Source organism: Oryctolagus cuniculus, chromosome 3 (genome assembly GCF_051225735.1).
Source record: "Oryctolagus cuniculus isolate XC-2025 breed Fujian yellow rabbit chromosome 3, ASM5122573v1, whole genome shotgun sequence".
In the NCBI taxonomy this organism is placed as follows: Eukaryota; Metazoa; Chordata; class Mammalia; order Lagomorpha; family Leporidae; genus Oryctolagus; species Oryctolagus cuniculus.
The window spans coordinates 110,092,300-110,113,422 of record NC_142869.1 but is presented as its reverse complement, the minus strand read 5'-3'; the positions used below and the strand labels follow the sequence as shown (position 1 = coordinate 110,113,422).

Here is a 21,123-nt window from a genome sequence, read left to right as displayed (position 1 = left end):
AGATGAGAGGCAGTAGAGTTCACAACGACAATGATGTTTGTAATTACAATGTAAAATACAGACAATGCTCTTGGAAGTAGGTAGTTAGCTAGAGGTTGAGATGTCCATAACCCACACTGGAACACCTGGTATTGATTCCTGGCTCGAGCTTTTGATTTCAGCCTCCTACTAACTCATATTGGGAGGCAGCAGTGATGGCTTGATTGGGTTCCTGCCACCCATATGGAATACCTGGGCTGAATTCCTGGCTCCCAGCTTTGGCCTAGGCCAGTCTTGGTCCTTGGGAAGTTAACCAGCAGATAGGCTATTTTTCTAGCTATCTCTTAAACCAATCTCTCTCCCTTTCCCTCTCCCTCTCCTTTTCCCTCTCCCTCTTCTTCCCTTTATCTTTCCCTCCTGGAAATAAAAGGCCACAGTTTTGTAAGATTTTTTAAAATTTATTTAAAAGGGAGGAGGGGGGAGAGAGAGAGAGAGAGAAAGAGAGAGCAAGCTTCCATCTGCTGTTTCTCTCCCTAAATGGCCCATCAGCTAGTACTGGGTCAGACAAGATCAGGAGCCTAGAATTCCATTCAAGTCTCCCACATGGGTGGAAAGAGCCCAAGTATTTGAGCCATCATCTTTTTCTTTCCTAGGTGCATTAGCAGGGAGCTGGACTGGAAACAGAGCAGCCTGGACTTGAACCAGCACTCAGATACAGGGTGGCAGCATCATAAACTGTGGCTTAACCACCAGCCCCACAACATCAACCCCACTGTTTTTGTTTTGTTTTGTTTAAGACAAAAAAATAGACAAGGCTGCTTGATGATGATGATATATCATGATTTACTTACCTGATCAAGTTTTTCTGTCAAGAAGTTTTAGAAAATTCCAAGGGACAGAGAGTTCCAAGGGACAGAGTGATTTTTCTTTTCTTTAATTTTTTTTTTATTTTTTGACAGGCAGAGTGGACAGTGAGAGAGAGAGACAGAGAGAAAGGTCTTCCTTTTTCTGTTGGTTCACCCTCCAATGGCCACTGTGGCCAGCGCACTGCGCTGATCTGAAGCCAGGAGGCAAGTGCTTCTCCTGGTCTCCCATGCAGGTGCAGGGCCCAAGCACTTGGGCCTTCCTCCACTGCACTCCCTGGCCACAGCAGAAAGCTGGGCTGGAAGAGGAGCAACCAGGGCAGAATCCAGTGCCTGGACCGGTACTAGAACCCAGTGTACCGGTGCCGCAAGCAGAGGATTAGCCTATTGAGCCACAGCGCCGGGCTAAGAGAGATTTTTCTTTTAACTTCAGTAATATTTGACAACAGTTACATTTTAAATCCTAATGGACAAAGATTTCCAAGTCTAAGGTGGCATGCTTTCTATCTTTGAGATCAAACTACAAAACCAGTGTGGTCTCTGGGTTATGCCACAGGCAGCTGAGAATTTCTAGGTCACAACTAATAAAGTGGGTCTGCAAAAATCATTTCTAATACAAACAACATAAAACTAAATTCATTAGGACTGAGGCATTCATTTCATAAAGAAAATGTTTAGCGTGTAATTAAAATGCCATGCATCAGTGATTATTAGTGACAATTGGCATTTCCATGGTCTTAAAAAATATATAAATCGATTTAATTAACTTAACTTTAGCCAGCACCTCCTAAGAGTAACGTGAAAGACCTGTGGCAGATCTCCATGCCACAGTGTGTTGTCAATTATTTCTTGTACGCTTTATTAAGTGTATTTAGTCTAGCCCCCAATGTTTTATTGAGTTTTAAAAAATCTGGATGTCTAGCATTTAACATAAGATCCTTGGTTGAAAACAAGGATATAGTTCACATCTACATGAAATGTATTAGATTTTCAGGAAAGTCCATATATTGATGTAATTCTAAGAAGTCCATTCTGACACTGGCTTTCATGGTTGATGGTGCAAACTGCAGCCCTGCCTCTAACCCCCTTTGCAAAATGCTGCCTGGCAGGGTGTCTCCACTCTGGGCACATGACCTGTGATGCTGCAGATACTCTTTCCTCTCACTTCCGCCCTTCTCAAATCCCCTGCTGATTAACAAAGGGCGGGGGCAGCAGCATGTCAGGGCATATTTACATCACTTTTCTGAGGGTGTGAGATACAAAAATATTTAATTGATGTGTTCAGACACTGGGGTTCCCAACAAAGTGGTCTGTAGCCATGCACACACTCTGTGTATATGTACGTGTGTTTGTGTATATGTGTGTGTGTGCACACGTGTGTGTGTTTTACTAGTCACACCTGAACCTTCTGCCAACCCATGCTAGGCCTTGGCCACTGCCCATCACCTGAGCAGCCCACACACACAAGTGGCCTGCACCTGGCGTTCTTCAGGCCTAGATCCAGCTACTGCCTCTCAGCTCCCCTTACCTCCCTGGAATATTCTGAATTGAATGAAGGAGAGATTGGCTTCCAGTTTTGTTAACATACTTAACCTGAAACTACATTTTGACCATTAATGAGGGGAAAGTAGACCTGGGGCTCCACATCCCACAACAGTGCAACAGAGCCCTAAACTGAGCAGGGCATACAAAGGCAAATTATATGTAGAGCAATATCATGAAATAGAGTTTTGTGGGTTTTTGTTTTCATTTTAAAAGCAGAAAAACCAACTCTTTATGCTCATACCTGAACAGATCTTATCTACCACACATATTTTCAACATAAGGCACCTTGCAGCCTTCTTGTGCTTAGGAACACTAGATAGTCCTTTAGCACTACACTTGGAGATCATTTTAACCACTGACATCACTAACAAGGATCACAATAATGTGAAAAACGAGGCACCTGGCAGACTGTGCAAAGGGCAGTTGTTTATAGTCTAAGAGCTGAAATCAAAAGGCAGATCATGGCCTTATTGAACCTCAGCTGGGAACTGTGTGTGCATTGGAGACTTCAAATTTCTTGCCACTCTGAGCATGTCTGCAAGTGACAGCAAAAACACTGTGGTTATTGATATTGGGTTTCCGAATAAATTTCAGTCAGTAGATACATTTGAAAAATGGAATCCACAAATAGTGAAGATTTGCATATTTCTGTCTTTATCTCCCACAAATATCCTTTTTGTGTGCTGTATCCCCGCTACACTGGCCTGTGTATTCCTCAGCATGCCAAGAGTATTCATATCTCAGAGGCTTGGCACGTGCTGTTCCCTTTGTCTGGACTGTACTTCTCCCACTGTACCTCTGAAGGCCTGAATCCTTATTATCACCCCTACTGTGACTGCCTCTATTAGCATGCAGGTATTGACTGGCTCTCCCTGCAAATCACAAATCCTCTTCTGGTCCTGCCTGATCTCAATCTTCTGCCTTATTTCCTTCCTGGCATCCAACTCTATCAGGTGTCCCTGCCCTGCTGCTGTCACCTCCTTCCCTTTCAGGGGCAGAGCCTCAAGGAAGCAGAGCTTGTCTCTTCCTTGATACTGTAGTCCCAGCATCAAGGACTTTTCAGACACAGTTGATGCTCAATATACAGTTGCTGAATGAATGAATGAATGAAATTATTTTCTTAAGATATTTTCTTTTGCCAAAATAGAGAACATAGTCAATTCTCAGTGTCTGAAATGATTTTCCAGTCTATATAATCCCTAAATTTAAGATCTACTGCTTTTATAAAAGTACCCTTTTACAAAGCTCCAGCCCAGCTTCTTTCTCCATGATGCTGGGTTTAGTTGAATCACACAGTCTAACATCATCAATCAACCAGCAGCTTCTCCAGTTGGAAGCAGGACAGGAACAGTTGGAGTAAGAGAGATTTCTAGGCAGTGTTACCTGAGTACTGATAGAGACTGCTGAAAGACAATGCCCTTTATGTAGCTAGGCTGACTGGCACTAAAAGAAGGAACTGTTTTTGATGAGTCTTGGGGAGTGCTTTTGGAGAAAGATAAGTGAGAAAAGGTATGCAGAAGACAGTTTGGAGTGAGGATGGATTGCTAGTCAGCACTGGACTCCTGCGAGAAAATATGTACCTAAGAGGAAGGAAAGGAAGGAGATGGGGCTTCAGAATCAAACTTCCCCATGTTAAATTTTGCTCAAAGCTGGGCCTGCCTCACTCCCTTTTGGTATTAACACCAGTTTGTTAAAAAAAAAAAAAAAAACAAACAAAAAAAAAAAAAACAAGCCAAAAGCTAGTAATAAAGAAGAATGGGAGAATGTGGGCACTTGGCACAATGATTAAGAAGCTACTTAGGACCCTGCATCCTGTATGAGAGTGTCTGGATTTGAGTCCTGGCTCCACTCTGTATTTTGGTTTCCTGCTAATGTGCAACCTGGGAGGCAGAGGTGATGGCCCAAGTACCTAGGTCCCTGCCACCCACATGGGAGAACTGCATGAAGTACCAGGTGCCTGGCTTTGGCCTGGCCCAGTCTTGGCTGTTGCAGGCATTTGGGGGAGTGAACCAGCATATGGGAGACATTCATTCTCATATTCTCTCCCTCTCCCCACTCCCCCCTCTTTCTTTGCCCTCTTCAAATAAAATGAATATTTAAAAAAAAGAAGAAGAAGAAAAGGAGCAACAAAAAGAGGGAAAGAGATAGAAACTGAAAAACAGGAAAATGTTTAATGATTACTTAGGTTAACAAAAGATCAAAGCTGGGAAGCCATCTGGGGTAGGACTGCAGGTGTAGCTTTCTGCTGAGTAACTTCCAGTCTCTCACAGTGGCCAGACACTGACTACTCTGCCACATTCCCAGAGAACACTGAACCTGACCATACTTTAGCTTTCCTCAGATCCAAGAACTAAGGTCTGTAGTCAAGCTCCACTGAGCTCTGCCTGTCCGGGAATTTTAATATTTCTGTCAAACTCAAACACTTCTCTCTTCCATGAGGGGTTGGAGAGAGACTTCAGTCACTTCTTAGAACTGCTTTTTAGTCTGAATCTAAGCTTTCTGACATTCTTTTGAGCTCTTCTGTCTCAGATGCAACATGGCGAGCACCTAGCATCCCCCCAAATGGGAATTGGCATGTTTCTGTCATTCAAGTTCCTTCTGGCCATATCTGTTTTTGTCAAAGAGGTGAGTTCATACATGAGCACCTGAAAGGCATAGGAGCCTAGTCCTGTGATAAGGAGCACTTGGCTGCCAGGTCTTAAAGATGAAATAAGGACACCAGGAATTTTGCCTGAACTTGCAAGGAAGGAGGTTCTATCATTCAGGTGCTGATAGGTGAAGATTTTCAAGTTTTCTTAGAAACACAGAAGTGTTTGCCCTCAGTATAACTATGTTGTTTTCCTTTCGGGCTTGTCTGTACACAATGGAAACAGAGAAACCAAATTAATCCTAGCCCCTTCTGTTGGCTTCTTTGAAAACCTTGAGTGGTTTCCAGTCTAAACCAGATTTGTCCAGGCTTCCATTTAAAAATAATCCACTTACCACAGCATTCAAAACAATTTAGCAAGCCTGGGAAGAAGACTGACATGCAGTTGTGTGAGTGGGAGAGGGGGAAGGCAAGAAGTCCCATTTCATGTGCACCCTCCACATGGGGCAGTGACTGTCATCCACTCTAGAAGCTGAGCCCCAGGGGGCTATACAGAGGAGTCCAATGCCATGAAGGAGTAAGCCTCCATCAAGCTCCCGGCTGGCTGTGTTGAATTCTGCATGTTTCTGTGACTATCATGAGCAAAGTCACCAAGTAAGTGCCATCCCTGACAGTGCAAAATCTATAAAAGTTGCAACTCAAGTGTAAGTATTTCTTAAACTTCACATCATAGAAAACAATGAAAAACAAATCTAGTGTTGACTCATAAAAACAAATAGACTATACACACATACAATTGAGCTTCTATAGTTATTATTTGGAGGGGGAACAATAAACAAACAAAGACATGGGGGGCTGAAATCAAAGGGAACCTGTATATATTTGGGTTTGTGTGTGAGTGGGAGGGGTGTTCCTAGGCTTTGAAAGCTAATCTATAGACTCCATTTTACAAATGAAAATTCTGAGGTCCCTGAACACTGAAGTGGTTTGTCTTCAGTGGTTTGCACAGAGCACTAGGGAGGTAGGGCCTGAGGTTGGTCTTCTGAGGTATTTTTTTTTGTCCCACTGCAGAGTATTAGAAAAACAGCTGATTGGAGCATGAATGCAAAGAAGGGAGGCATACAGCCTTGACCCTCCTCCATCCCAGAGGCATAGCTTTTGCTAAAATGGAACAATGGACTCAATATTTCTAATCTAATAAGGCATTTTTGCATGGCAAACATTTGTGCTCTAGTTGTATACATATTCAACTCTCTCTGAATATCATTCCATCAAGTCCAGTCCTTTACTTTCTATATTTATGGCTGACTTCTATTCCCCAAACACAGGGCAGTTTACAAATACTTAGTTAATATTTAAGGAACTAAATGGAGTTGACATCACACGGTGACTGGGGTACACTGGATGGTCATTTAAATTGGAGGATGCTAGATTGCATTATCTATTTCCAATTTTTTTTTTTTTCTGCACTCTTACTGCTGGGAGAAATACATAGAACCTTCCACCACACTGACTCCAGGATTCACCACAAGACTAACTCTGATCAGTAAGACCTGGGTAATCATATGCCAGTTCCAAGCAGAGCTTTTCTGTTTGCCTTTCTTCTAGTTGCCTCTACCGCAAGAATACTATGCTCCCAGGAGCAGGTAGGGCTGCTAGGGGTGTGGGCTCTGGGATAAGATGTAATGAGCAGACCTACACCTATTCTGCTACCTGGATTCAAGCCCAGCCAGGTTCTCAGGGACCTAGCACAGGCATAAGTAACACCCAGAATCGCCCAGATGAGAAACAAATGTTGGTGATCATATTATATGTTTTCTGGATTGTGACAACTAGACTTAAAGCTAATATATGGAATCTCACTTGGAAGCAAATTTTCCATAGAGCTGAAGTGCTGTGAACTGTTCCAATCCCATTCATCATGCAATATACTTAGATTCTTTTGGGCAGATTATGAGATGACTACCAAAGGTGTTTGACCTTGCTACTGAGATACTATGAAAGCAAACCCCAGACCAGATTTCCCTACACATTTGCAAACACTTGTTAAATACACATGGCTTAGCAAGAAGGCATAAAAAGGCTTCTTATGCCTATTTTGCAAGCTCGGGGAAGTGTCAGTTCTCTGTTCACCCAGTGCTGTACTCACCACCTTCCATGAGTGGTTTGCTGGAGTCAGACTCTGAGCACCCTAGACGCAGGATCCCATTACCCTTTTAGTAGGCATCAAGAAATTAAAATTCTTTATTACAAAGCCCAGGCAAAGGATTCAAGTGTCATCCTTACCAGAGCAGGCCATAGGCCTTGCTAGACTCTTAAACTCTGTTGAGGCCACAAGAGTGAATATCTCTACTATGAGAGTACTTTTAAAAGTTCATGTAGGGGCTGGCGCTGTGGCACAGCGGGTTAACGCCCTGGCCTGAAGCGCCAGCATCCCATATGGGTGCCGGTTCGAGTCCTGGCTGCTCCTCTTCCAATCCAGCTCTCTGCTATGGCCTGGGAAAGCATAGAAGATGGCCCAAGTCCTTGGGCCCCTGCACCCACATGGAAGACCCAGAGGAAGCTCCTGGCTCCGGATTGGCGCAGCTCCAGCTGTTGCGGCCATCTGGGGAGTAACCAGTGGATAGAAGACCTCTGTCTCTGTCTCTAACTCTCTCTGTAACTCTGTCTTTCAAATAAATAAAACAAATCTTTTTTTAAAAAGTTCATGTAAAAATGGTACTAAAAGATGTTTATATTGACACCAAAAATTGAGATCCCACCATAATATTTTTCAAAATATACATTTTACATGAACTTTTCAAAGATTCCTTCTCTTCTTGGATTTCAAAAATTTTTTGTACCAGAATGAACTTATCTTTAAATTCTATTTCCATGGCCTTTTTTGAAGTACTCTCACATACATAACTAATTCATCTCTGCTAAATACCTATTACCTTGAACTTCATCAATGAGACTATTTGCAACATTCATCAATTTAATTAGAAATTCACAAATTTAATAAACCAAAACAAATTCTGATATTTGTAAAATCTCAGGTACTGATGTATATATGAGGACTGCATGTTTGTAGAATTTGTCCCAAAAGTGAGACCTTTCTGATATAATACTAACTGAACATCCTTGGAATGTGAATTCTCAATCAGGAAGTCTGGTTGCCTTAAAAGTTGAAAGTTAAAGGAGTTAGCACATATGTACAGTCAGATTGGTCTACAGCATTTTTGGGGGGTAAATTTCAGACATTATAATATGGAGATTACTCCTTCTACCCTCTTCACTGTTCCTCCCAATAGCCAGCCTTCCATGTGCAGGGTGAAATTCTTCCGTGCTTACAGGAGGTTGGCTAAGGACTATCACTGGGACTCATACCTCAGACTAGGATCACAGCAAAAAAGGTAGAATGAAAACACTGGGAGGAAAGAACAGGCCATCAAAGAAGGAGGTACCTTTCTCTGAAGGGAGAACTTCCACTTTGACTATGACCTTGTCTAAATAAGATTGAAGTTGACGAACTCAAAAGGCTTCCATAGCCTTGGCAACCCATGACAAGAGCCTAGGGTGATTCCTGATGCCATAAACAAGAGTGTCAATTTGTTAAGTCAACAACAGGAGTCACCGTGCACTTCCTCCTCATGTAGGATCTCTGTCCTTAATGTGTTGTACAATGTAAATTAATGCTATAACTAGTACTCAAACAGTACTTCATACTTTGTGTTTCTGTGTGGGTGCAAACTGTTGAAATCTTTACTTAATATATACTAAATTGGTCTTCTGTATATAAAGATAATTGAATATGAATCTTGATGTAAATGGAATGGGAGAGGGAGCAGGAGATGGGAGGGTTGCGGGTGGGAGGGAAGTTATGGGGTGGGGGGAAGCCATTGTAATCCATAAGCTGTACTTTGGAAATTTATATTTACTAAATAAAAGTTAAAAAAAAAAAAGAAAACACTGGGAGCCAGCTTTGCAGACCCCACCAAAGCTAGCAAGGGCCAATGGGGCCCAAATACCAGGAAGTCAGTTGGAACAAACTTGGGGCCAGACACTAGAGTGCACTGACACGGGTGTAAGTTTGCCTGTAACAGGCTATTCCCATTCTGGTCCTACTGGATAGCCAATAAGGGTCCTGGGTGGGGTAGTCAACAGAGATTCTGGGTTGTCTTGTCATGCCTGTAATATCCTAACAAACACACATCAAGGTCACAGTGCTCAAGTGTACTTCCTACCTCATCAGTCTTAGAGAAATCATTCATTTTCTGGTATTGAGTGAATGCCTTCCCAGCCAGTTAGTGAACCAGACATACAAGTTCAGACAAGTCTTAGGCCTTGTCATGAGGAAACAAAGTTGGTTGAGGTTCTTAATTCCATAGAAGGGATGCGGTTGGCTGTGAATGCCCTGAAAATCAAGGTGTTTATGAGCATGTGTGTATGTGTGTATTTGTATGCGCAGTTCTAAGGAGGGGCTGGTATTATGCATCAGATTTGTAAAGGAGCCCATGACTCAAAGAGAGTGAAGAAATGTTTGCTCTGGGAAAAATCTGTGAGACATGGCTCTGTAATGAATTCATTTGCTCAGATACTGTTATGACAATCACATTGTAGACCATGTAAAAATACGCCTTTTTTTTTTTTTTTTTTTTTTTTTTTTACCATATGACCCAATTCAGGCATATAATAACTGGGACAGTTAAGAGTTTGTTTATGAAAGTTCCTTAGAACAGAATCAATGACTAATGAAAATTATACTAAAAATGTTGTAATTAAGGAAACTCCATGCTATTATAAAAGTCAATCAGACAGCTCTGACACATGGCAATATCCACATGGGAACAGTGACAACTCCTAAGTCAATTTTAATCACCCTCTACCTTCTCATCTTATGTGTGAAGCAGAGTGAGAAACATTTATAGCCATAGCTAAACTATCTACTGCTCCTGTTGGCACCATTGCCTAGAATCTACATTAGACTGAAGTTATACATGGGTAACAGGGACATTCACCCCAGAACTATTCTGCAAAGAATATGAGTGTTCCCGTTGCCAAGAATTCATGGTCCAAGAAGTCTTGCACTAGTCATCACATGGTTCCCATAATGTTAATACACCCTCGGATATCCTAGTTTGAGAAGTACAGACCCAACCTCTCTGATATCAGTTTCCTCCACGTGAAAATGGGAATAAACCAAAAGATTCTTGGGGAAATTATACCATCGATTGGCTAACTCCTATGTAACAAAATTATTCTGCTTAGTACCTAGCAGGTTTTCAATCAGTGTTAAGATCCGCTTCCATCCAACCTTCAATCTAAGTCTAAACTTCTCAAATTTAGGTACCAGACCAGCAGAGGCAGCATCACTAAGAATGTGTTAGAAATGCAAATTATCAGGCCCAATCCAGACTTACAGAATCAGAAATCCTGGGAGAGGAGTCGAGTGAAATATGTTTTGACATGCCCTCCACACAATTCTGATGCATCCTAAGCTAAAGAACTATTGATCTGGGAAAATCACTCTTAATAATAACTGTACACTAAAACCTCATGGAGATTTTTAACAACCATGATACTCAAACTTTGCATTCCCAAACATTCCCAAACCAAGCCATGAGCATTAGAAATTGTCAACAGGATCCCATGGATTTAACTGATGGTATTTAGAGGTCTGAGGTAGTTCACATCTCTCCCCTTGGTGTGGTTTGATAGATATTTGAAATCTCATAAGGAGGCGGGCATGGTGGCACAGATGGCTAAGCTTTCATGTGAGCCACCACCTCCCATAATGGAATGCCTAGGATCAAGTCCTGCCTCTGCTTCCACTCCAGCTTCCTGTTGATGTGTACTCTGGGAGGCAGCAGATGATAGCTCTGGGCTTGGGACCCCACCACTCCCATGGGAGACCCAGATGAAATTCCTGGCTCCTGGTTTCAGACTGGCCCAGGCCAGGATGTTCTGAGTATTTAGGACATGAACTAGTGTATGGAAGACTCTCTCTCTCTATCTATCTCTCTATCTCTCTCCCCCTCTCTTTCTCCCTCCCTCCTCCTCCCCTCTTCCTTTCAAATAAATAAAAACAAGTAAATGAACGTTTAACAAAGAAATCCCCATCAATATCTGGTCTTCCCTCTTACATTTGGCCCAGCACAACTAGCCAGCTTTAGGACCACAGGAAAGTTTCTCATGCTTCTGTTAGCCTCAGTTTCTCCAACTACAAAATGAAGAGGATAAGGTCAAGAAAACAGTTTAAAGGGGAGTCACAGATGGGCTGCTTAAGGATGGAATACATGACTTAGACTTCACTGGGGTCAGTAGAGGGGCAGGCAGCATTGGGTAGTATACTTGGAGACCCTAAGATTTCAGAGTAAGGCCGGCGCCGTGGCTCAATAGGCTAATCCTCCACCTTGCGGCGCCGGCACACCGGGTTCTAGTCCCGGTTGGGGCGCCGGATTCTGTCCCGGTTGCCCCTCTTCCAGGCCAGCTCTCTGCTATGGCCAGGGAGTGCAGTGGAGGATGGCCCAGGTGCTTGGGCCCTGCACCCCATGGGAGACCAGGAAAAGCACCTGGCTCCTGGCTCCTGCCATCGGATCAGCGCGGTGCGCCGGCTGCAGCGGCGGCCATTGGAGGGTGATCCAACGGCAAAGGAAGACCTTTTTCTCTGTCTCTCTCTCTCACTGTCCACTCTGCCTGTCAAAAAAAAAAAAAAAAAAAAAAAAAAAAAAAGATTTCAGAGTAAAATTGAGGACAGGGCTTGGCTTGGGGTGGTATGAGCATTACAAAAGAATATGGTTGTGCATTCTGATCTGGTAGGGAGAGGGGAATGGGATCCCCAGCAGGGGTGGGGGGGGAGCAATTTATTCCATTGCTACTTATAAAACCTATTTATCTTGCTTGGGAAACATGGTATAAGCCCAGAGATCCATGAGTTCAACAGTGTGGAAGGAATGATGTGGTTAGTTTTAGCTAAGGTCAACGTTGGGTTTATTGAATCCATTGTATCTGTATAAGTATTCTATCCCCATCTTCTTTCTCATGATGTACATGTACTTCAGAATCACCACGCTTGCTAGGTACCAATGGCTACAGCCATCTGAGAAGGGGTTCCTGCTAAGCTTTGTTGTTCCTGCCGCCAACTGTTGTTCATTCACTGTATCAGGATAAAACACTGGGGGAGAAGGCAGCTAGCTCTGGACTGCAGGCCCTTATCAATGGTCATAATGGTCACTGCTATGAATGTGTTTCCCCAAAATTCAGATCTTGAAATCCTAGCCCCCAAAGTCACTGAATAGGCAAATGGAACCACTGGGAGGTGAGTAAGTCATGAAAGTAACATTACTTGATTAGTGCTCCTTTAAAAAAAAACCCCAATGAACTATCTGACTTTCTTTCTTTCATATGAGCCTAAGTCAGGTCAGTTACCAGTAACCAGGAAGGAGGCCCTCACCAGAACGGTGCAGGCACTCTGATCTTAGACTTCCGGCCTCCAGAACTTTGAGAAATGAGTTTCTGTTGGTTGCAAGCCACCAGTCTTTGGTATTTTGTGATAGTAACCTAAATGTACTAAGGCACTGACCATGTACAGTGTGGACATTAGGCCCTGCCCCTTTCTCTTCTTTCCTGGCAAGATCTTTCTAGATCCCTTCTTCTGATGTTGGCTTTCACACTCAGAAAACTCAAGTCCTCTATGAATGTGCCATGAAGCCTCTTCCTACCTTCTCTCATGCACTGACGGCCTGGAATGACCTCCATTAGGGTGACTTGGAAGGCAAAAGAACTATTCGTATACTTATGTTTGAAAAGGCACTTAGGTCAGAAAGCATTCAAGAAACAATAAGATGAATGAAATTAAAGACTTTTTCCTTCACTTATTACAAAAAAAATTCTAGAAGCATTATTTCTTCCCCAAGAACTCTAAGATTTTATTGGTACTTTTTTTCCTATCATAGAAATTTTAAAGCCTTTTACTGTAGAAAACTGGCTTTTCATTCAATTATTATTTTTAAAAAGTTGTAATCCCAGCTTTATCACTGACTTTATTAAAAGACACATTTGAGATTCTGAAACTTCAATACAAGCAAATAACATACTTTGGATACCACCACCTTGAAGTATGCTAGCACAGTTTGCTTTCTGTAATAAAGGAAGGAGGAAAAGCAGTTGGGAAGGAATTTGAAGAAAGCAAACATGATAAGCCTGTGAGCTGAGAGTGCATCTGAAGCCAGAACCTGCAGGGTCAGGCTGCCTGGGGTACACACACAGAACAGACAGAATTCACAGGGAAAGTTGACATCAGCTTGTGGAGATGCATGTGGGAAGAGAAGCTACAAGTTTCAAAGGACAAGTAGAAGCTGGGTTTAAAGCACTGGTTACGAGGGAGTGGGATTTAGACTGGAGACTGGAAAAATGATCATCCAGGAAAGAAGCACAAGGCAAGGTTTATCTTTTACCAAGGTTTTAAATAGCTTCCCTAGCTTCAGGAATAAGGACCTGGAATCAAGTGCTGGTCCTCAAAGTCTAGCCAGATTGTGCTACACAAGACGTTGGAAACAGATGTATTAAGACAGGCTAACATTAGCTTTCAAATGTATATTGATTGGTGTGTGCAAAGTTTTAAAAAGAAACAGCCTAGGGCAGACATTTGACCTAGTGGTGAAGACATTGCATCACGTATCCGAGTACTTGGGTTTGAGTCCTGGTCTTGCTCCCAATTCCAGCTACCTGCTAATAGTTCAGAGGCAGTAGTGAAGGCTCAAGAGGTTGAGTCCAAGCCACCCATGTGACAGACCTGGATTGAGTTTCTCACTCGCAGGTTTGGCCCTGCCCAGTCATAGCTATTACAAACATTTGAGAGTGAATTAGCAGATGGGAGCTCTGTCTATCTCTGTCTCTCTCTCAAATAAGTAAAAATAAATAAAAAGCCAATAAGATAGTTTTTTATAACAATATCAGTGCTGTGACCTATGAGGGGACTTCAAAGAGCCCATGAAAAAGTAGAATTAGAACACATGCTTATTTTAGTGCAAAACATTTGAAAATACATGCATGTTTTTTTTTTGCATGTTTGTTCTTTGTTTTTTGACAGGCAGAGTTAGACAGTAAGAGAGAGAGAGACAGAAAGAAAGGTCTTCCTTCCATTGGTTCACCCCCCCAAATGGCCGCTGCAGCCAGTGTGCTGAGCAGATCCGAAGCCAGGAGCCAGGTGCTTCCTCCTGGTCTCCCATGCAGGTGCAGGGCCCAAGCACTTGGGCCATCCTCCACTGCCTTCCCGGGCCACAGCAGAGAGCTGGATTGGAAGAGGGGCAACCGGGACAGGACTGGTGCCCCAACCTGGACTAGAACCCAGAGTACTGGTGCTGCAGGTGGAGGATTAGCCTAGTGAGCCATGGTGCCGGCCACATGCATGGGTTTTAAAATAAGTATGTTTCATGGACTTTCTGAAGTAACCCCTCACCACCGCCACCATGGGATAATTATGTATGATCTTATATCTAGGGAAAGAGTATATGCAATCCTCATGCATTATTTCTTATAGCTATTTGCAAATCTATAATTAACTAAAAACAAAAGTTTTTAAAAATTATTTCATCTTAAATCAAATTTCTCACAAACATCTTATTTTCCAGCTTTTTTTCCCTAAAGTTGGAAGGCGGAAAAGCACTGGGTGCACCCCATGTTTCCACTATAAATGCTTTTCCATAATATTCAGAGGAAGAGAGAAGCATCTGTGTCTCAGAGATAGGCATTGAAATCTTTACTTTGCCCCATTCTCCACCCAGCCTGCTTCACTATTTACGTTACTTGTTTGTTCCCTATGGATGCTAGATTTGTCCACTCCTCTGTGAAGAGTGATGGCATTTACTATGTCATCCAAGAGTTCATCTGAGTTTGCACAATTTGTCGAGTTGAATACTGTATCATGAATAAGAATACAAGGACATCTCACTATCCTGGAGCCCTTGGGTCTTGCGCATAAAACGTATTATTATTGCATTCTTCTATAGTAACAGAACCACTTGGGATGGGTTCCAAGAAAAATGAATGACATACTAAATGTCATGCTATCCCAGTTTCTGCAAAATTCATGAGCCATAAAAATACCGTCAGTTTTAAAAGTCACAAATACTCTGAAGTTATTTATGAAACAGGAATTAGGTAAGTTCTAATTTACCTAAATTGGAAATATCTAGACACAAGGTTTAGATGTAATTCTCCACATATGCACTCTCTGATTCTAAGACAAGGTGTCACTCCAAATTGAGTATGTATTTTGGTTTTCTGAGAATAAAACATTTTCCATATTAGAAACTTGTCTCCTTTGGTTTCCACATGGTAAATTACTCAAGTGGAATCATTCACCCCAAAGGCAATGCAATGCTCCCATTACACACAGCAGCAAAGGAAAAAAAAAAACCAATGGGGCTAAGACAGGAAGCATGAATTCAGGTCATTCGTTGTTGCCCCCCAAAAAAGCATGAAATTTACCACATCTTTCGGTCCATCTTTGTATTTATTAAAAGATACTTTGTACAACCCTTGGTGGGCTCAATATGTGATGCAACCTTCCTATCATTGCCGTCTCACCATGCCCTTCATGCTCAGATGTCATAGTTTTTCCTGGCTAGATCATTTTAATAATGATGCTCTCATAATTTTACAAAGAAAATCTGATTTTTCCCTACACAGAGTCTATTAAAGGAGGAATTTTATAGCACACAAACTAATAAGGAGAGAACATGATGTTTTACATATTCTTTAACATATGAGCTAACTTATCAGGAGAGTTAAATTACATTTAAAATTCAGGAGCAGATGTAGGTCCTGGCTAATGGTCCCTCCAGTGAGCTATTGAGTCCAGGGTTCACTGACATGATTTGCTCATTCCTCCCCAGTATTGAACTTTGACCCACAATCTGCTCACTTTATGCTGAGCTGTTTTACAAATTGGTAAACACACAGAGTAAGCAGCTTCTGTCCATTAGGCCCTCAGCTTGAATCAGTTTGGTTACACAGGGTAATTCAACCCAACAGCCTACACTGAAGCTGCCTGGGATCATACCGGCAGAAGCAGATTATTAGGGTTGCCATTTGCACCATGTGGCAGCCAAGGAGATTGCATAATTTGAATTCCTTGTAAAATACCTACAGTCTGAGATTTGGCTGTTGCCAGTGATAAATGATCTGAGTATAGCTCATGCACCTGGAAATTAAAATACAAATGCAAGGTGCTCCCTCTCCTCTACCAAAAGTAACAGCAATGACATCCAAATCAAATCATTTTATATGAATCACAGAATTGGTTTGCACTGTGTGGGGCATCAGCTGGACCCTGCTATAAGGCATCTGGTGAGGCCATGAGTCCCCTCCAAGTTTTCTGCTGCAAGCCTGTGACAGCCAGCTGGCAGAGCAGCTGCTGGCCCAGGACATTTTGGGAGCCAGCTGACCATAACTCTCTCAGACAATACATTTGAAGGTCAAAGGGGCTTTGGCTCTTTCTTTGAACAAGTGTGTTTGGTCACCAGGGGTTCCATTGACCACTGGCCTAAGAACATGTGAATAATTTGCAGCTTCTTTAATTAAGTTAAACTCCAATCCCAAAAGTAGAGCTTAACCTCAAAGTGATGTTTTTATCTCTTATCCAAATACTTGGTTGCAACCACATGGTCCCTCTCTGTATATGAAGCTTCTCTTTACAAAGCTTTTGAAAACAGCTATTTTCTCTTTCTGGCTTTGAAATTATGCATTCATTTTAAATGACTATATAGTTATAAATATAGATACAAATATAGATAAATGTGGTTTGGATTCCCAGAGAGGAGTTTATCTGAGCAAAAGGGAGGCATAACTACGACTGGTAGATGGTAACCAATTTGATTTGATTTTGAGAACGAAGTAAGCATGTCAGATCCATAGTTCCATTGACAAGGATATTTCTAGTTTCCATCTAATATCAGCTCTCTGCCACTAAGACATCCCCTGTTTCTGCTGGGCCCTGATAAAGCCCAGCTCTCATCTACCTCACAGGATGGGATGGCAGGTCATTATGCACCTAGGGAACACCTCAGCTGCACCACATGCTGTGTGGGGCCAGCGTGAACAAGAAAGATGAAGGCCCCTCTTTCAGAAAAGGAAAGTGATGGAAATGGCATTCTTGTCTCATCTTTCGCTAGCAAGTACATATGTTCTGTTTTCCAGACTCCAGCAGGTAGGAAATTTCTCACACACGCTTAACAGAGACATCCTTTGGATTCATTTTTGGGAAATCACCTACCAAACCCTTTTATGTTCACAAAATTACCTTCAGGGTTTCTGAGAACTTGGCACCTTTGACAGAGGCAAGAATCCGTCCCCTGCTCTCTCTGTGAGAAGTATCACAGCAATGGAAACCACAGGCTTCTTGAAAATGCTCTAGTACTGAAAGGTTTGGGTTCAGCCTCTACTGTTAAAATGCAGTTACAGTAAGAGGGCCGATGTCCAATCTGACATTGAAAAGAATATGCTGTGGCATTATGCTAAAAAAAATTGGTTTGGAATTGTACTGAAGTAGCCACAACACATGGCATTTTTACAGGCTGTCTCTGCTTTTCTCCCTCAATAGGTTTACGACTTGGCCCAGACTCACCAAACTGAGTTTTGTGTGAGAAATAGCTCATGTCTCTGGACCAAATAAATTTATCCTGGAGAAAACTCTGGTTCCACGGCAACAAGGAAAAGAGACAGGAGTAGGCATTTTTCCACAGTGGTTAAAACACCAGTGAAGATGCCTCTCTCTCATATGGGAAAACTTGGATTTGAGTTTCATTTCTAGCTCCTGATTCCAGCTTCCTGCTAACGTGTACCCTGGCAGGCAGCAAGTGATTGCTCAAGTAATTGAGCTCTTGTCACTCATGTGAGGGACCTGGATTGAATTCCTGGCGCTGGCTTCAGCCTGGCCCAGCCCCAGCCATTGTGAGCATTTAGGGAATGAACCAGCAAATGGAAATGCTCTCTCTCTTCACTCCTGTCAAATAAATAAAATTAACAAAAAAAAAAAAAAAAAAAAAAAAAAAAGAGAGAGAGAGAGAGAGAAAGAGAGGCTTCCAAGGGTACTATCTTTTTATTTTGCAAAGCTCCTTTATCTGCCAAACATTTAATTTTGCATGCACCTGCAGGTGGGACAGGCTTACAATTAGAGTGAGAAATAAGTTTTCATAAAATGGCTGCCATAGATCCTGCTTTTAAAATGTTGCTTAAGAGCACTTTACTATTCTTTTATATCAATAGTGAAAATACATTTCTTTTTCCTCAGAGAATGGATTTTAAAAGGAAAAGCACGTGGTTTCTGTTTCTTGTTCCTTTTAAGGACCACAGGTAATTCTCTTACATTTGACTCTTCCAGTTGTTCCAATTATTGGGCCCCAACAGTTGGCACTTTGCTCAGCTCAGTCCTGGAGGGCCCAGAAAGGTCAGCCCTCCCAGCATCTCATGACTTGTGACAATCTCCAATGGCAATGTTCCATTAACCCCAGCACTTCTTTCCCACAGGTGAGCCTGCAGCACTCCTCAAGATGCCATAGCCTGTAATCAACTCCTGACCCACTTTCCCAGGTTGACTTTGTGAGCTTCAGAGGTCAGTCTGGCAACCTGCCCATCACTGCCTGCACGGCGGCAGGTGTCCTTGCCAGCAGACAGCTGAGGACTGCTCCACGTGGGAAATATGCTAATCACAGAGGTTGCGATGGGAGGCCCCTCTCCACTGGAGGGGGCTTGGTGTGCTCTTTACAAGATGGAGCTATTGTCTTCCTGGGCCTCCAGTGGGAGGACGAAGAGGAGAACTACAATGCAGATCAAAGGATGGCCAAACAGGACCCAGGAGCAGAGGCTAAATAGCCCTGGGATTATTCTGCCTAGGGAAGAAAAGGCTGGGGAGGGTCAAGGAGGCCATAATGGTAGAGGAGCTCTTAAGTCGTGAATGTGGCCAGCTGTTCAACACTTTAAGCAGAAAGAAAAGGAGCAGGAAAAAATGAAAGTGAACAGCAATGTGAGAAATTTGTTTGATGTAAGTAGAAAATGCCAAACAGCGGCGGCTGTGATGGGAGGATATGTTCCTTAGATGAACTTTAAAACTAAGCTTTTTCAGTCAAGAGTTTTTACGCCAAGTTACCTGAATGTATGAGACACATAAGAAAAAATAATTTAAGTATGTGCAATATAAACTTTTAGTCTTCATAAACTGCTCTTTTATAATTAACAGTTTCTCAGAGGATAGTATTAAAAGCTGCTACGTAGGACTTCTTTGACCTTGCTTTAATGATTTACTTGGCTGAGATGGAAATTTTCTTTGTGGCTGAGTGATTGACAAGTACCTTGGGTGATGGGCACCGTGATTCCAGTTCTGCAGCTAATCAAGATGGAGACTTCAAACCAGCACGGAACCTCAATTTCCTTAACTGTCAAACGGGGACAATAGCCATGTTCTAGCTGGCAGGATGGCTTGGAGGAACACATTATAAAAGGAATGAAAAGCACATGAACCCAAGTATGTAGTAATTAGACTGCTCAGACCCCACGGCTACTCTCAAATAAAACTATGTGTGGCTCTTTTAGCATTGTTTTAATGAGTTACTCCCACACTGGCCTCTGAGTGAGAAAAAGAGAAGGATCGGAGGGCAAATGGAAAGTTCAACAACGTAGCAAGCTGGCATTAATGCTGCTTTTTTACTTTTGCCTTTCCCAGGTCGTTAGCCCAACAGCAAGCAAACAGGGTGGCAAAGACCAGTAATAGGCAAAGATACGGTTCTTTTGTTAAGCTGTGGCCTCTGCAATATTAGACATTTCAACTGGAAATATTTTCTCATGAAATCCTCCAATAACAGAGCCAGAGAACTCTATTACTCTTGGTACTTGTAATAGATAAGTTTTAACTAAATTTTTTTAAAGGAGACAAATCTGTTTCAGTACAGGAATAAAGTGATGGATTTTTTTTTTTTACTTCTACTGTGGGTTCAGATGGAGGACATACACAGTCTAAGTCAAAGAGAAAAAAAAAATCCTTGTCCAGAATTCTAAAAATGAAGGTAAAGTTAAAAAAAAAAAAAAAAAAAAAACTGTGAACAAGAGCTGAGAGATTTTATCACTGGAAGAACTGCAGTGAAAGAGAGGTAAAGAAGGCCTCTTAGAGTGCTCCAACTTTTAAGGGTTGTTTGTTCAAACTCTGTGCTACTTCTCCTGATACATTCTAGGTGACTGCTGTCAGCAAGTGTTCTGCAATTCCAGAACATTCCAGGCAAAAGGACCAACTGAGCACATTTCATCAAACCTCTTCACTTTTCAAATGGGAAATAAGAGGTCTAACAAATGGTGACAAATAGGGGAATTACACTCAAATCAGCCCCTAAACCTTGTGGTCTCCAAGTACAGCAATTCACCCTACTTGAAAGAGCAACAGGCTGATCTCCAGTGGGGTATATTTCATTTAACTCATGAAGTGGATTTTTAAAATCAGTTCTAAATTTGTGGTCTTGAACAATAAGCACACACAGTCAGGAGAGCTCATGTACCTACAGGACAACAATCAGCTGAATTCAAGATTTTCTGCCTTTTTAGATGAGACATACTCTGTGGTTTGCCTCAACACTCCCCACTGGCTCTCTGACAATGAGGCCATAGGTGATTGAGAATATACAGTCACGCTTATTTAAACCATCCATTTCACTCAGATGATTTCCATGAGTTGTTTACATGTTTGATCATATAAACACCTCCCTACTGCATGCTGCTTTTGTTTTCCTACTTGGTTAATCCACTTATGTTTGTTTGTGCAATGAACAAACAAACAAAACCCATCATGATACCATGCATGCAAGATATACATTTGATCTTATACTAAAAATGGGTCTAGCACTGGAGATATTCATGCAGTTTATAGAAGAAGCTGGCATATTTATTATGTTGCAATATTCTAAAGGAGAGTGATGGCCATTTTAACATTTTTTTCAACTTCCGCTCTGCTGAGTAAAAGGTACCCTCTCTCAATATTCCTACTGTGCTCTCACAACTTCTCAGGAAGATGAAGTGGGGTAATCCAGTTGTAAAATGATATCATGGGCTGGTGCTGGTGAAGCTGCTGCCTGTAGTGCTGGCATCCCATATGGGAACTGGTTCAAGTCCTGGCTGCTCCAC

General features: G+C 42.2%; 1 protein-coding gene across 9 annotated transcripts in view; it reads right to left on the bottom strand.

Moving 5' to 3' along the window:
- Window positions 1–21,123, bottom strand: part of NCKAP5 (NCK associated protein 5) — a 1,067,666-nt gene that overhangs the window by 772,421 nt on the left and 274,122 nt on the right. The window lies entirely within an intron of this gene.